General features: G+C 43.0%; 1 long non-coding RNA gene across 1 annotated transcript in view; it reads right to left on the minus strand.

The window, feature by feature from the left end:
* Nucleotides 1-300: 300 nt before the first annotated feature.
* Nucleotides 301-15,320, minus strand: part of LOC133081153 (uncharacterized) — a 225,036-nt gene continuing 210,016 nt past the window's right edge. The window contains exon 4 of the long non-coding RNA XR_009698744.1: nucleotides 301-330. This is a non-coding gene — a long non-coding RNA (uncharacterized LOC133081153). The remainder of the gene's footprint in view (nucleotides 331-15,320) is intronic.

The raw sequence follows: 15,320 nt of genomic DNA on the forward strand, positions 1-15,320 counted from the left end.
CCAGGGGCTGGCGGCCCCCCACGTCAGCACCAGCGTCCTTGCACGGGAGGAGGGGGCCAGGGGAGCCCGTGCCCACCCCTGGCAGTCCTCGAAGGCTGGCGAGGCGCTGCCTGACCCTGACTGCAGGGCGGGGGAGGCCGAGCAGGGCGGCTGACCGTGAAGCATCACCAGCCCGCCTCTGAGCGTGGACGGCTGCCCACTGACCCATCGAGGCACTGCCTGGCTACACAGGACAGCCTTTGCCACTGGAGGGCTCGGTCTCTTCAGCCTCGTAGGGCTTAAAATCATGTCTTTCGTGTGCTCAATTGTTGCCTATGTGGGAACAGCCGTCTGAAATTACAGGGAATCAATAAGAAAATACGGTTTTATATGCAAACACTCACTTTGTTCCCATTTCAAGAACACACTTAATTCCTTTAAAAAGCTAAATCACATCTTACTATAATATGACCATAATTCTGTTAAAATCATACGATGCAACTGGTGTCAGTTCTCGCATTAATAGATGCTAGTTGCAAAATCAGTGAGTGTCAAAGAAAGCTGAAACAGTTTAATGTCTTCATAGAAACTAACGGCAATCAAATTTTTAAATGACCTTTTTAAGTGATATTTTTGTTCTAAGTGATCACTGCTGACATTTACCTCTTTATCAAAATCTTGACCCTGAACTTCTTAAATGCTTCCTAATTTCAAAAATAAATATGCCCAGAGGCAAGACAGATCAGTACTCTGCTTCACTAATCAATCTGGATGAAAAATGGGAAATACATAAAAACATACTCGAGCCCGGAGAGTCCTGTGACTTTCAACTAATAACCTGAAAGCACAGATTCACAGCCTCTCTAATCCGTAACAGTAAAAGAACACATCAGCTCCCAAACGGAGGGCTTTTTTCCACTGGAGGGATAACACTTCTTCAAAAACCAAGCACCAAAGAATAGGTATTACCCTCCCCCATTATGGCACATTTTGTTTTTTAAAATGCCTTTGCTATAGTATCGGAGAAACATAAATTCTCGTGTTATTGGGCTCAAAATTAAGCCAAACCGCTGTCCCTAAAATCACAGTTCTAGTTGAGACAAAAGACACTTTGCCCCAGGACCGAATCAGTTGCCTTGCTGCTGGTTCCCACACGGCGGAGGTGGAGCTGGCCAGCTCTCAGGGTGCTTGCTGCCGCAAACCCCGAAACACCCGTGGAGAACACGACCGGCGCCTGCACCTTTACGGGGATCCCCCACACCTGGGGCCACTTCACCGCACGGCTCTGGGTCCTTAGGCCCAGCAGCGAATGAAGGAAACGTTTTCCTTCTAAGAGGAAATCAGGTCTCGGGACTCAGTCTGTGACTAAGGTGGTCACGACCCATCAATACGAAAAGGCAGCAGGAAAGGCCGTCCTTTCTCTCCACCCTCCCATCCCTGCCTCGGTGACCGTAAAGCGACAGGTATCCATCCGGTCAAGCAAGACGTGGCACCGGGCCCTCCTGCCGACGCCCCCGGGGAATCCCAGTAGCAGAGGAGGTAGTGAAGCGGGAATGTGAGTGCCGACGATGGAGCAGGTCCTGAGACACGTGATGTCCACGGGAAACAGACGGTATAAAGGCACAAACCTTTCAGAAACGCAGCATCACATGATCAGTTTTGGCCCAACTTCTCTGCGATCTCCACTGCTCTCCATTAAAACCTAACTCCTAATCATGCCGGCTGTCAGACATCTGAAGCACGCTCCCAGAAAACCTTACCTGGGACACCAAATTCCAAGAGGGACACGTGGTAAGAGTGTGAGCGCAGAGACTGTCACAGCCATGGGGTCTGCAGTCCCGACCACGTGAGGACGCTCCGGCCAGACGGGAGAGGGTCCGGGCACCAGACGCCTGAAGGGCTGCCCTACAGAAGGGGCGCTGGGTCTCCGGACCTTCTCTGCAGCTGTGACCCTCTGAGCGGGAAGCACAGGGAAGCAGGTCACTCCACCCCGGGCAGGGCGACAACCGTGCCGCCCTCATGAGTGCACGCAAATGCCCCTTAGGGAAGCAGCAGAAAGGATGCCGACTTGTTAGGGCACCAGCCGCTTTCAACCAGTGTGCTCTGAACTCCCTGCAGGCGTGCCGGTGAGACTGTCTCAGGGTTGGATCGTGAAACGGTTACAGACCCGTGAGAAGCACGGGGGGTACAGAGCGCCCGGTGTGTGCCCCCCCGAGGCTGCCCCCGCGCCCCCGCCTGTCCAGCCGGGGCAGGCCCAGACCAGGGAACCGACCTTGCCCGTGGCGAATGGCTGGCTCTGCACAGCTTCCCGCGGGAAGAGCTGTGTAAGCCCCACTGCGATCAGGACCCACGCCCTGGTGGTGCCCCAGACCCTCCTGCCTGCACTGTGCCCGCGAATTTCAGCCACTCTGTGATGCCCATGTTTTGACGCAGCTGGAGGATATAAAACGTGATGGCAGTGTCTCAACAGTGGGACGACCAGGGACAAGACTGTGCCTAGCAGCTCTTACAAAGCAGGGCAGAGAGTGCTGCAGGACGGGCCTCAAGTTGCTGGTGTAGCGGCAGCCTGGCATCAGAGAAAGCTTCTGCACTGGCTGGAAAATGCACGTAACTTCCTAAGAAAGTGAGATTAGTTCTAGTCGGTGGTGGACCCAGAGGTTCGGCGGGGTGGCGTGGGTACAACCTGACGACTCTGTACGAGCCGTCAGATCATCTAAGACCCAAAGCGCCCCAGCACACATCTGGATTCTGGGACACTGCCTCAGTCTCTTCCAGTTCTAAGCTAAGTTACCCTATATGAACGTAACACTCCACCACACCAATGCCAAAACTGCACGTATACTTAACAAGCTAGACCTCACCTACTTTATATTGTACGTAACAATAATCCCAAAATGCAAGTTAAAGCAATAATGAAATGTCACTTTAGCTTATCAAATTCATGAAGATAAAAGACAAAATTTAAATCGCCAAGTGCTGGCTAAGCTGCTATGAAGAGTTCTCTCGTGTTTGCCAGCGGTGATATAAATTCCTACAGGCCCTGGGGAAAGTGTTAACTTGGAGATACATAGCAAGAGTCTAAAACATGCATATACTTTGAGCCAGTATTTTCATTTCTAGGAACAATTCTAGGGAAATTTTAATTAGTAGAGGAAATTTTAAAATTATGTTTTTGTTTTAACATCGTAAAAGCCAAAAAACTGCAAACAACCTAAATGTCAATTCTGTTCTAATGTGTATTAGACACTTCCTTTGTGCCAGGCACCACAAAAAATAAAAAATGGGTATAAAAGAGTTGAAGTAAATATATTTCTGGTATTGGTAAAGTTTATAACCTGGGGGGTCAGAGAGGGGTGAGCACACCAAAATAAAAACATAATTTCACTAAAACATGATGACAAAAACACAGCTGAGAAATGGCCTGTGGATCATCTTTTGCTAGAATGTTATGTAACTATTAACCCACTGGGTCCCACTTAGAACCCAGCCACCATGTGGCAACGCCAAGCCTCGTGGGTGGTAGGTGATGTGGAGGAGACGCAGGTGACCCAGTCGACAGCCCTCGATAACGTGCTGGCTGACGGCCAGTGTCACTGCAGCCCTGTGGGTGGACGTCTGGGTCCCCCCCACCCGTCAAAGCGGCAGGTGACCACAGCCCCGGTCACACACAGAGAAGAAGCACAGCTGAGCCAGTCACCCTCAGTCACTGGAAATGACAAATCGACGGCTACTGCTTCCAGCCGCTGAATTTTGAAGTGGTTTCTTACACAGTCATAGAAGCCAAAAGAGATGGATTTGCTAGAAAATTATTTGGCCGAAGAAACACTCCATCCACTAGAGATATTTTAGAGTCCTCATTCTAGCAGCCTGGGCTATGACGTCTGTAACAGGATTTACTGAGCCTTGGGCTGATCAGTGATGTGACAGATAACATTTTTGCAGACGCTTTTATCAAAACCAGCAGCCACAAGTGTTCACCAAAAGGTGAGGCCACAGCGGAGTTAAGACGGGGACACACCTTGGGCCCGCGGCCACACACGCACACAACGGCCGCCCCACGGCCATCATCACGCGAGGGTGACAGATGCCCGAGACCCAGCCTTTGGAAAGTGTCGCCCATAGCTGTGCTTCCCCCGACCTCCTTGGCCTTGGGACATCCCCGGGGGTCCTCACAAGGCCCCTTGCGCTGTGGGGTGAAGCCGCGGAGGGACTGGCTCTGGGCTGGTTGGCTCAGCCATGTTGCCGAGCTCTGTCCATCCCCCCTCAGACAGCTAGCTGGAATCCAGGTCCCCATAAAAGGTGATGTAGCTGGAGGAGCACAGAACACACCTACGTGACAGGTGTGGCCTGGCCCACTGGTCCCAGCTCTGTGGCCGGAAGGCGTGTGTGTGACCCTGTCCCCACCGCAGCAGGCTTCACCCTTGTCACCTGTCACGAACCCCCCCGGGGCCATCTCTTCCCATCAACTGCCCTCCCTGTTATCATTCAGGACTTCTCATTCTCACCCTGGTTTGTCCTTTCTTGTCCCTTTAGAAATAATAAGGAATCTGGGGGACATCACCTCTAGTAACCGGACTTGGGCTTCAGGCCCCACTTTACAACCAGCCCGTGGGGACCGCCCTCCACACCTGTGTGTCCAGGAAGGGAAATCAGACACACTCACCTGTTACCGACCTTGTCCGCGTTCCAGGCACCTGCCTCCAGGCCACACGGACGGTCGTGATTCCATAAGTAATTGTTGAATAATTTTTCCTGATATTTGTCCCACTCAAACCTGGTCTTCTTTCAAAGCTTGACTCTCTTAACAGAAAGTCATCCATTTCATGTAGATAATTTTCTCATCATGGGTTCAATTAAACATGTTAACTGTGGCCATTTCAATAGGACCTCTTTTCCCTTAATTATAGCATGAGGTCACAAGGACCCTGAGGAACTACTGAAAATGTTCTTTGAAAACCAGCAGGAAAAATTGCATTTGTATAACACGGTCTCTTCTCAAATGCAGTGACACACAAAAGAGCTCTGGGGCCCGACTGCCGAGGAAGGAACCCCGGACTCACCCTTCGTTAACTCTGCAGCCGTATCTGATACCCTGAACTCAGACTCTCCATCTGTAAAATGGGGTAATAACAGCAGCCCCCTTCAACACATGGGTGGAGGCTGAGAAACCCTGCAAAGGACTCGGCACCGTCCCTGGAACAAATGACAAGTCCAATACCTACTGCACAGGAAAATGAACGCCTTTCAGAGTGGGGTCGATTTTCCTCATTCTTATTACCATTTTTTAAGTTCAAACAAATCTTTACACCCATCACTTCTCAAAGCAAGGCCATCGCTGAGACCAGGAGCATCTGCAGTGATCTTCCTGCCCTTCAAATCTGCGTCTGTGAAGTCCTGAATCACAAGACTTTGTCCTCGCTTCCTGGTCTTGAAACAGTGACAGAAATTTTGTGGGGATATTTAAATTTGTAAATACTCTGGAGAAATACAGAAAAAACAAATTGCTTTTGCTGCCAAACTCAGGAGCCCTGGTGACTTCTACAGCTTCTAAGACAAAATAGCCATGCTTCAATTAATTCTAAAATATTATTTCTGTTTTACCCGTAAGAACAGCCTCTTTTCTTTTTTGGTCTCTATAACTCACCTTGGATATTTCAATACACTTACTCAAAATTTTAAGTATCAGAGTGCTTTATAAACAGAAGCACTTTGGTCGATAATGGTATCATGTCATAAATGTATTTTTATAGATGAAAAACTTGAAAAATTTTGGTAAACATTATTTAAATACTTTGCTGTCAAGGGCTGGCCTAAAAATAATAAACATTAGAAAAAAATGACATGAAATAGTGTTTTTGTTCAAAAATCACTCAGCAGGCTTCTGGTTAAAATAATGTCAAGTTATCAGGCTTCTGGGTTGAGAAGTAGAGAAAAGCTATATCCACTATATCCCTCTTTTGATCATAATAAAATGAGAGGAGATAATAGTAAAAGCAATTCCTCCCTACCTCCAAATTGCAGAGGTAAAAACCTAAGTTAAGAATGAAAATAGCAGCATCACAAAACCAAGAAGTCAGACAGGACTAGCAACTATCAGAGCAGATACATATTAAAAGAAAATTCTTGACATAGAAGATTTGAGATAATCACACTGAAATCAAAGGAGAGGGAATGAGATCAGAAAAGTCAGAAAAAAGATAATAGACAGGACGGAAAAAGACAGTCCAGGATAAGGATAACTGGCATGGCTAAGGAAGAAAACCCACCTAACATCATCAAAGGAAGTAGAAACAAACAGGAAATAAAATAACTTCAAAGATACAATAGGAGGAAGTATCTATGACATGAAGAAAGCATTAAAAACCACAATTAAAAATAATGACACACAATATTCTAACAAATTTGAACAAAATAACAGATACCAAGAAATATCTTGATTATGTAAGTAAGAATTAAGTATAAATCTTTTTTCAAACACACAGGCATAAAGTCGAGGATGAAATTAACCTGGTGTGATACACCTCCAGAAGTTTACAGGTAAATGTGACCCAAGGATATCATACCCAGCTAAGTCATCCCTCAAGTGGAAAGAAGGCTACGGTGGTCTCTCCCAACGTGAACAGTGTGGGCAACGTGGCATTCGTGTGCCTTCCTGGGAGAGGAGTTCAATTCATAATAAAGTCCAGCCCCCAAAATAGTAAGTGGAAAATCGTGGTACGAGGATTACTGTAATATTCTGAGCTAGAAGACAATGGGACAATATATCAGTTTTCCTTTGAGACTAAGAGCAAAAGACAGGCATTCTCATCCAGGAAGAAAAATCAGAAAATAAATACCCATGGCCCATGTCGAAAAGAACCACTTGATAATAAAATTAACCAACCAAGAGATCAAAATAAAGAAGTCAAGTTGGAAAAGCCACAATAAAAGGAGTGATGGGTGGGCACTGAGTCCACGTGAATGGCTGAAAGAAAGGCTCTGCAAAGGTTGGGTTACACGGTGTATATACTGTAGACCTCGTCCAACGGACTTACATGCGTGTGTGTGCACTCACACGTGTGTATGTGTGTATAGGCACACACACATAATTCTATTCTTGTGGTAGAGGAGAGAATACAGGATAAAATATAAAAATACTACTCTCATATTTCAAAGCTTCTTAATATTTTTTTTCAATTTTTTCTTTTTTTATTCTTAGAAGGCCTTTTAAGAAACTATGTCTATTTTTGATAAAGAAATATTTATGTGAAACACAGTAATGAGGGGGTGGGGAGGAGAGATGGGGAGAAAGGGATAGGGCTGAAAAAGAGAGATTTCCGAGGAATTTCTAGACATTCCTTTGTGCTGCCAAAGTTTAAATTAAGAAGCAGAAATCGATGGGGAGGGGCAAGATGGCGGAAGAGTAAGACGCGGAGATCACCTTCCTCCCCACAGATACATGAGAAATACATCTACACGGGGAACTGCTCCTACAGAACACCCACTGAACGCTGGCAGAAGACGTCAGACCTCCCAAAAGACGCCCTCAGGCGACCTACATGCAGAGGCGGGTCCAAATCCAAAGCTGAACCCCGGGAGCTGTGCGAACAAAGAAGAGAAAGGGAAATCTCTCCCAGCAGCCTCAGAAGCAGCGGATTAAAGCTCCACAAACAACTTGATGTGCCTGCATCTGTTGAATACCTGAATAGACAACGAATCATCCCAAATTTAGGAGGTGGACTTTGAGAGCAGGATATATTAACTTTTCCCCTTTTCCTTTTTTTGTGAGTGTATATGTGTATGCTTCTGGGTGAGATTTTGTCTGTATAGCTTTGCTCTCACCGTTAGTCCTAGGGTTAGGTCCGTCCGTTTTTTTTTCTGTTTTTTTTTTTTTACTTAAAAAAATTTTTTTTCCCTAATAAATGTTTTCTTAATAATTTTTTCCTTATTTTCTATTTTTAAAAAATTAAAAAAATTTTTAATAAGTTTTTTCATATTTTTTATTTTTAAAAAATTAAAAAAATTTTTTTCTTAATAAATTTTTTCTTAATAATTTTTTTCTTATTTTTAGCATAAAAAATTAATAAATCTATTTTTTAAAATTAAAAAAATTTTTTTTCTTAATAAATTTATTGTTAATTTTTTCTTATTTTTTATTATAATTGCTTTATTTTATTTTATTTTATCCTCTTTCTTTCTTTCTTTCCATTTTTTCTCCCTTTTATTCTGAACCGTGTGGATGAAAGGCTCTTGATGCTCCAGCCAGGCATCAGGGCTGTGCCTCTGAGGTGGGAGAGCCAACTTCAGGATACTGGTCCACAAGAGACCTCCCAGCTCCACGTAATACCAAACGGCAAAAATCTCTCAGAGATCTCCATCTCACCATCAAGACCCAGCTTCACTCAACGACCAGCAAGCTACAGTGCTGGATACCCTATGCCAAACAACTAGCAAGACAGGAACACAACCCCATCCATTAACAGAGAGGCTGCCTAAAATCATAATAAGGCCACAGACACCCCAAAACACACCACCAGACGTGGACGAGCCCACCAGAAAGACAACATCCAGCCTCATCCACCAGAACACAGGCACTAGTTCCCTCCACCAGGAAACCTACACAACCCACTGAACCAACCTTAGCCACTGGGGACAGATACCAAAAACAACGGGAACTACGAACCTGCAGCCTGTGAAAAGGAGACCCCAAACACAGTAAGATAAGCAAAATGAGAAGACAGAAAAACACACAGCAGATGAAGGAGCAGGGTCAAAACACACCAGACCTAACAAATGAAGAGGAAATAGGTAGTCTACCTGAAAAAGAATTCAGAATAATGATAGTAAGGATGATCCAAAATCTTGGAAATAGAATAGACAAAATGCAAGAAACATTTAACAAGGATGTAGAAGAACTAAAGAGGAACCAAGCAACGATGAAAAGCACAATAAATGAAATTAAAAATACTCTAGATGGGATCAATAGCAGAATAACTGAGGCAGAAGAACGCATAAGTGACCTGGAAGATAAAATGGTGGAAATAACTACTGCAGAGCAGAATAAAGAAAAAACAATGAAAAGAACTGAGGACAGTCTCAGAGACCTATGGGACAACATTAAACGCACCAACATTCGAATTATAGGGGTCCCAGAAGAAGAAGAGAAAAAGAAAGGGACTGAGAAAATATTTGAAGAGATTATAGTTGAAAACTTCCCTAATATGGGAAAGGAAATAGTTAATCAAGTCCTGGAAGCACAGAGAGTTCCATACAGGATAAATCCAAGGAGAAACACACCAAGACACATATTAATCAAACTATCAAAAATTAAATATAAAGAAAACATATTAAAAGCAGCAAGGGAAAAACAACAAATAACACACAAGGGCATCCCCATAAGGTTAACAGCTGATCTTTCAGCAGAAACTCTGCAAGCCAGAAGGGAGTGGCAGGATATACTTAAAGTGATGAAGGAGAAAAACCTACAACCAAGATTACTCTACCCAGCAAGGATCTCATTCAGATTTGATGGAGAAATTAAAACCTTTACAGACAAGCAAAAGCTGAGAGAGTTCAGCACCACCAAACCAGCTTTACAACAAATGCTAAAGGAACTTCTCTAGGCAAGAAACACAAGAGAAGGAAAACACCTACAATAACAAACCCAAAACATTTAAGAAAATGGGAATAGGAACATACATATCGATAATTACCTTAAATGTAAATGGATTAAATGCTCCCACCAAAAGACACAGACTGGCTGAATGGATACAAAAACAAGACCCATATATATGCTGTCTGCAAGAGACCCACTTCAGACCTAGAGACACATACAGACTGAAAGTGAGGGGATGGAAAAAGATATTCCATGCAAATGGAAATCAAAAGAAAGCTGGAGTAGCAATTCTCATATCAGACAAAATAGACTTTAAAATAAAGACTATTACAAGAGACAAAGAAGGATGCTATATAATGATCAAGGGATCGATCCAAGAGGAAGATATAACAATTGTAAATATTTATGCACCCAACATAGGAGCACCTCAATACATAAGGCAAATACTAACAGCCATAAAAGGGGAAATCGACAGCAACACAATCATAGTAGGGGACTTTAACACCCCACTTTCACCAATGGACAGATCATCCAAAATGAAAATAAATAAGGAAACACAAGCTTTAAATGATACATTAAACAAGATGGACTTAATTGATATTTATAGGACATTCCACCCAAAAACAACAGAATACACATTTTTCTCAAGTGCTCATGGAACATTCTCCAGGATAGATCATATCTTGGGTCACAAATCAAGCCTTGGTAAATTTAAAAAAATTGAAATCGTATCAAGTATCTTTTCCGACCACAACGCTATGAGACTAGATATCAATTACAGGAAAAGATCTGTAAAAAATACAAACACATGGAGGCTACACAATACACTACTTAATAACGAAGTGATCACTGAAGAAATCAAAGGGGAAATCAAAAAATACCTAGAAACAAATGACAATGGAGACACGACGATCCAAAACCTATGGGATGCAGCAAAAGCAGTTCTAAGAGGGAAGTTTATAGCAATACAAGCCTACATCAAGAAACAGGAAACATCTCGAATAAACAACCTAACCTTGCACCTAAAGCAATTAGAGAAAGAAGAACAAAAAAACCCCAAAGCTAGCAGAAGGAAAGAAATCATAAAGATCAGATCAGAAATAAATGAAAAAGAAATGAAGGAAACAATAGCAAAAATCAATGAAACTAAAAGCTGGTTCTTTGAGAAGATAAACAAAATTGATAAACCATTAGCCAGACTCATCAAGAGAAAAAGGGAGAAGACCCAAATTAATAGAATTAGAAATGAAAAAGGAGAAGTAACCACTGACACTGCAGAAATACAAACGATCATGAGAGATTACTACAAGCAACTCTATGCCAATAAAATGGACAACCTGGAAGAAATGGACAGATTCTTAGAAATGCACAACCTGCCGAGACTGAACCAGGAAGAAATAGAAAATATGAACAGACCAATCACAAGCACTGAAATTGAAACTGTGATTAAAAATCTTCCAACACACAAAAGCCCAGGACCAGATGGCTTCACAGGCGAATTCTATCAAACGTTTAGAGAAGAGCTAACACCTATCCTTCTCAAACTCTTCCAAAATATATCAGAGGGAGGAACACTCCCCAACTCATTCTACGAGGCCACCATCACCCTGATACCAAAACCAGACAAAGATGTCACAAAGAAAGAAAACTACAGGCCAGTATCACTGATGAACATAGATGCAAAAATCCTCAACAAAATACTAGCAAACAGAATCCAACAGCACATTAAAAGGATTATACACCATGATCAAGTGGGGTTTATTCCAGGAATGCAAGGATTCTTCAATATACGCAAATCAATCAACTTGATACATCATATTAACAAATTGAAGGAGAAAAACCATATGATCATCTCAATAGATGCAGAGAAAGCTTTCGACAAAATTCAACACCCATTTATGATAAAAGTCCTGCAGAAAGTAGGCATAGAGGGAACTTTCCTCAACATAATAAAGGCCGTATATGACAAACCCACAGCCAACATTGTCCTCAATGGTGAAAAACTGAAACCATTTCCACTAAGATCAGGAACAAGACAAGGTTGCCCACTCTCACCACTATTACTCAACATAGTTTTGGAAGTGTTAGCCACAGCAATCAGAGAAGAAAAAGAAATAAAAGGAATCCAAATCGGAAAAGAAGAAGTAAAGCTGTCACTGTTTGCAGATGACATGATACTATACATAGAGAATCCAAAAGATGCTACCAGAAAACTACTAGAGTAATCAATGAATTTGGTAAAGTAGCAGGATACAAAGTTAATGCACAGAAATCTCTTGCATTCCTGTATACTAATGATGAAAAATCTGAAAGTGAAATTAAGAAAACACTCCCGTTTACCATTGCAACAAAAAGAATAAAATATCTAGGAATAAACCTACCTAAGGAGACAAAAGACCTGTATGCAGAAAATTATAAGACACTGATGAAAGAAATTAAAGATGATACAAATAGATGGAGAGATATACCATGTTCTTGGATTGGAAGAATCAACATTGTGAAAATGACTCTGCTACCCAAAGCAATCTACAGATTCAATGCAATCCCTATCAAACTACCACTGGCATTTTTCACAGAACTAGAACAAAAAATTTCACAATTTGTATGGATACACAAAAGACCCCGAATAGCCAAAGCAATCTTGAGAATGAAAAATGGAGCTGGAGGAATCAGGCTCCCTGACTTCAGACTGTATTACAAAGCTACAGTAATCAAGACAGTTTGGTACTGGCACAAAAACAGAAATATAGATCAATGGAACAGGATAGAAAGCCCAGAGATAAACCCATGCACATATGGTCACCTTATCTTTGATAAAGGAGGCAAGCATATACAGTGGAGAAAAGACAGCCTCTTCAATAAGTGGTGCTGGGAAAATTGGACAGGTACATGTAAAAGTATGAAATTAGAACACTCCCTGACACCATACACAAAAATAAACTCAAAATGGATTAAAGACCTAAGTGTAAGGCCAGACACTATCAAACTCTTAGAGGAAAACATAGGCAGAACACTCTATGACATACATCACAGCAAGATCCTTTTTGACCCAGCTCCTAGAGAAATGGAAATAAAAACACAAATAAACAAATGGGACCTAATGAAACTTAAAAGCTTTTGCACAGCAAAGGAAACCATAAACAAGACCAAAAGACAACCCTCAGAATGGGAGAAAATATTTGCAAATGAAGCAACTGACAAAGGATTCATCTCCAAGATTTACAAGCAGCTCATGCAGCTCAATAACAAAAAAACAAACAACCCAATCCAAAAATGGGCAGAAGACCTAAATAGACATTTCTCCAAAGAAGATATACAGATTGCCAACAGACACATGAAAGAATGCTCAACATCATTAATCATTAGAGAAATGCAAATCAAAACTACAATGAGGTATCATCTCACACCGGTCAGAATGGTCATCATCAAAAAATCTAGAAACAATAAATGCTGGAGAGGGTGTGGAGAAAAGGGAACACTCTTGCACTGTTGGTGGGAATGTAAATTGATACAGCCACTATGGAGAACAGTATGGAGGTTCCTTAAAAAACTAAAAATAGAACTACCATACGACCCAGCAATCCCACTACTGGGCATATACCCTGAGAAAACCATAATTCAGAAAGAGTCATGTACCAAAATATTCATTGCAGCTCTGTTTACAATAGCCAGGACATGGAAGCAACCTAGGTGTCCATCATCGGATGAATGGATAAAGAAGATGTGGCACATATATACAATGGAATATTACTCAGCCATAAAAAGAAATGAAATGGAGGTGTTTGTAATGAGGTGGATGGAGTTAGAGTCTGTCATACAGAGTGAAGTAAGTCAGAAAGAGAAAAACAAATACAGTATGCTAACACATATATATGGAATCTAAGAAAAAAAAAAAAAAGGTCATGAAGAACCTAGTGGCAAGATGGGAATAAAGACACAGACCTACCAGAGAATGGACTTGAGGATATGGGGAGGGGGAGGGGTGAGATGTGACAGGGTGAGAGAGTGGCATGGACATATATACACTACCAAATGTAAAATAGATAGCTAGCGGGAAGCAGCCGCATAGCACAGGGAGATCAGCTCGGTGCTTTGTGACCACCTAGAGGGGTGGGATAGGGAGGGTGGGAGGGAGGGAGATGCAAGAGGGAAGAGATATGGGAACATATGTATATGTATAACTGATTCACTTTGTTATAAAGCAGAAGCTAACACACCATTGTAAAGCAATTATACTTCAATAAAGATGTTTAAAAAAAAAAAAAAAAGAAGCAGAAATCACATTTCTTGTCCTTCATGTGAAATGAACAGCTAAGGAAACTGAGTTAGGTGGGTAATAAAAGAATCGCAGGCTGAGCGTTCGCCGAAGCTTTGGAGAAAAGAATGAAAAATTACACTTTGCCAAGAGACTTCAGGGCTTCAGTTTGCAAATACTGATATTTCTAGGTTTCACAGAGACCCTAAAACTAAAAGCTATATTGCTTTTAAATACACATGTTTATAAAATTCTATTATGCATTTGAGGGTGATTTGGTACCTACTTCTTGGTCTGAATACCAAAGGGCGCCAAGTAGATAAGAATATTTAGGGAGAGAAAATATACGCCCTGTAAAAGCCCTACGATTAAGTGCTGACATGGGAGATTGAGGAGACCGCGGTCAAAGTGCACTCAGGTCTGAGTGACGAGACGGAGTCACAAGTGCTTCCGACAAGCCTCACTGCAGCCACACCACCCCCTCAATGTGTACTGCATACGCTGCTGACCACACGCAACACAGAACCCCAGGGGACTCGGAAATTAGCAGCTGAAAACTTAAGAGGCGACCCTTATCATTTTCTTATCGTATCCAGGAACCACTGTGAAGTAAAACTGAGATTTCTTGAAATAGTAACTCTTTGCAAATGGAAGCGAGGCTTGCTGTCCACTTGGACTGATTTCCAGCTTCTAGCAGAAGAGCTGAGGGTAGCATCACGGGGAAGAGAGCAAGGTTCCCATGAGCTACAAGAAGACCAGGCAGCCAACCCTCTTGACGCATAGGTAGTTCGTCCTGGTGGTTTGCTGGCTGGGTTTCCAGGGCAACCACAACGAGAGATGTTGGAGAGTGGACGGCAGGGAGACCGCCGGGGTGTCCAGTGGGTTTTCGAGCAGCAGGTTTGCTTCTTCCTTGTGGGGCCACGGATGAGTTGAATTTTTTAAAATCTTTTTTTATGGAGTTATCATTAACATACAATGTTATATTCGTTTCAGGTGCAGAACACAGTGATTTGATATTTTTACACCTTATGAAACGATCACCACAATAAGACCAGTCACCATCTGCCACCATACAAAGTTGCTACAATATTAATGACCATATCCCCTGTGTGTTCATCATATTCCTGTGACTTATTTATTTTACAGCTGCACGTTTACAAACAAACAAAACAAAACAGAAGCAGACTCACTGATACAGAGAACAGACTGGTGGTTGCCAGGGGTGGGGGAGGTGGCATGGGGACAGAGGACATAGGGTAGGATCTGAGCTGCACAGGAGCAAGCGGGGAGCAAGTGGAGATGCTCCCCCAGCAAGATTCCTGCGGGTCTGCAGTGCCGGGAGGAGAGCACCACTCCTGGCCACGTCACCCAGTCCTTCCGGAGACACGTTGGGGCACGTGGACGGACGCCCTCCCTCCCGAGATCAGTGACGCCACGGGAGCGCAAGGTGCCACCTGCCACCACAGCAGAGCAGGGAGAAGGCAGCGAGGA

The sequence above is a fragment of the Eubalaena glacialis genome, chromosome 20 (genome assembly GCF_028564815.1).
Source record: "Eubalaena glacialis isolate mEubGla1 chromosome 20, mEubGla1.1.hap2.+ XY, whole genome shotgun sequence".
Lineage (NCBI taxonomy): Eukaryota > Metazoa > Chordata > Mammalia > Artiodactyla > Balaenidae > Eubalaena > Eubalaena glacialis.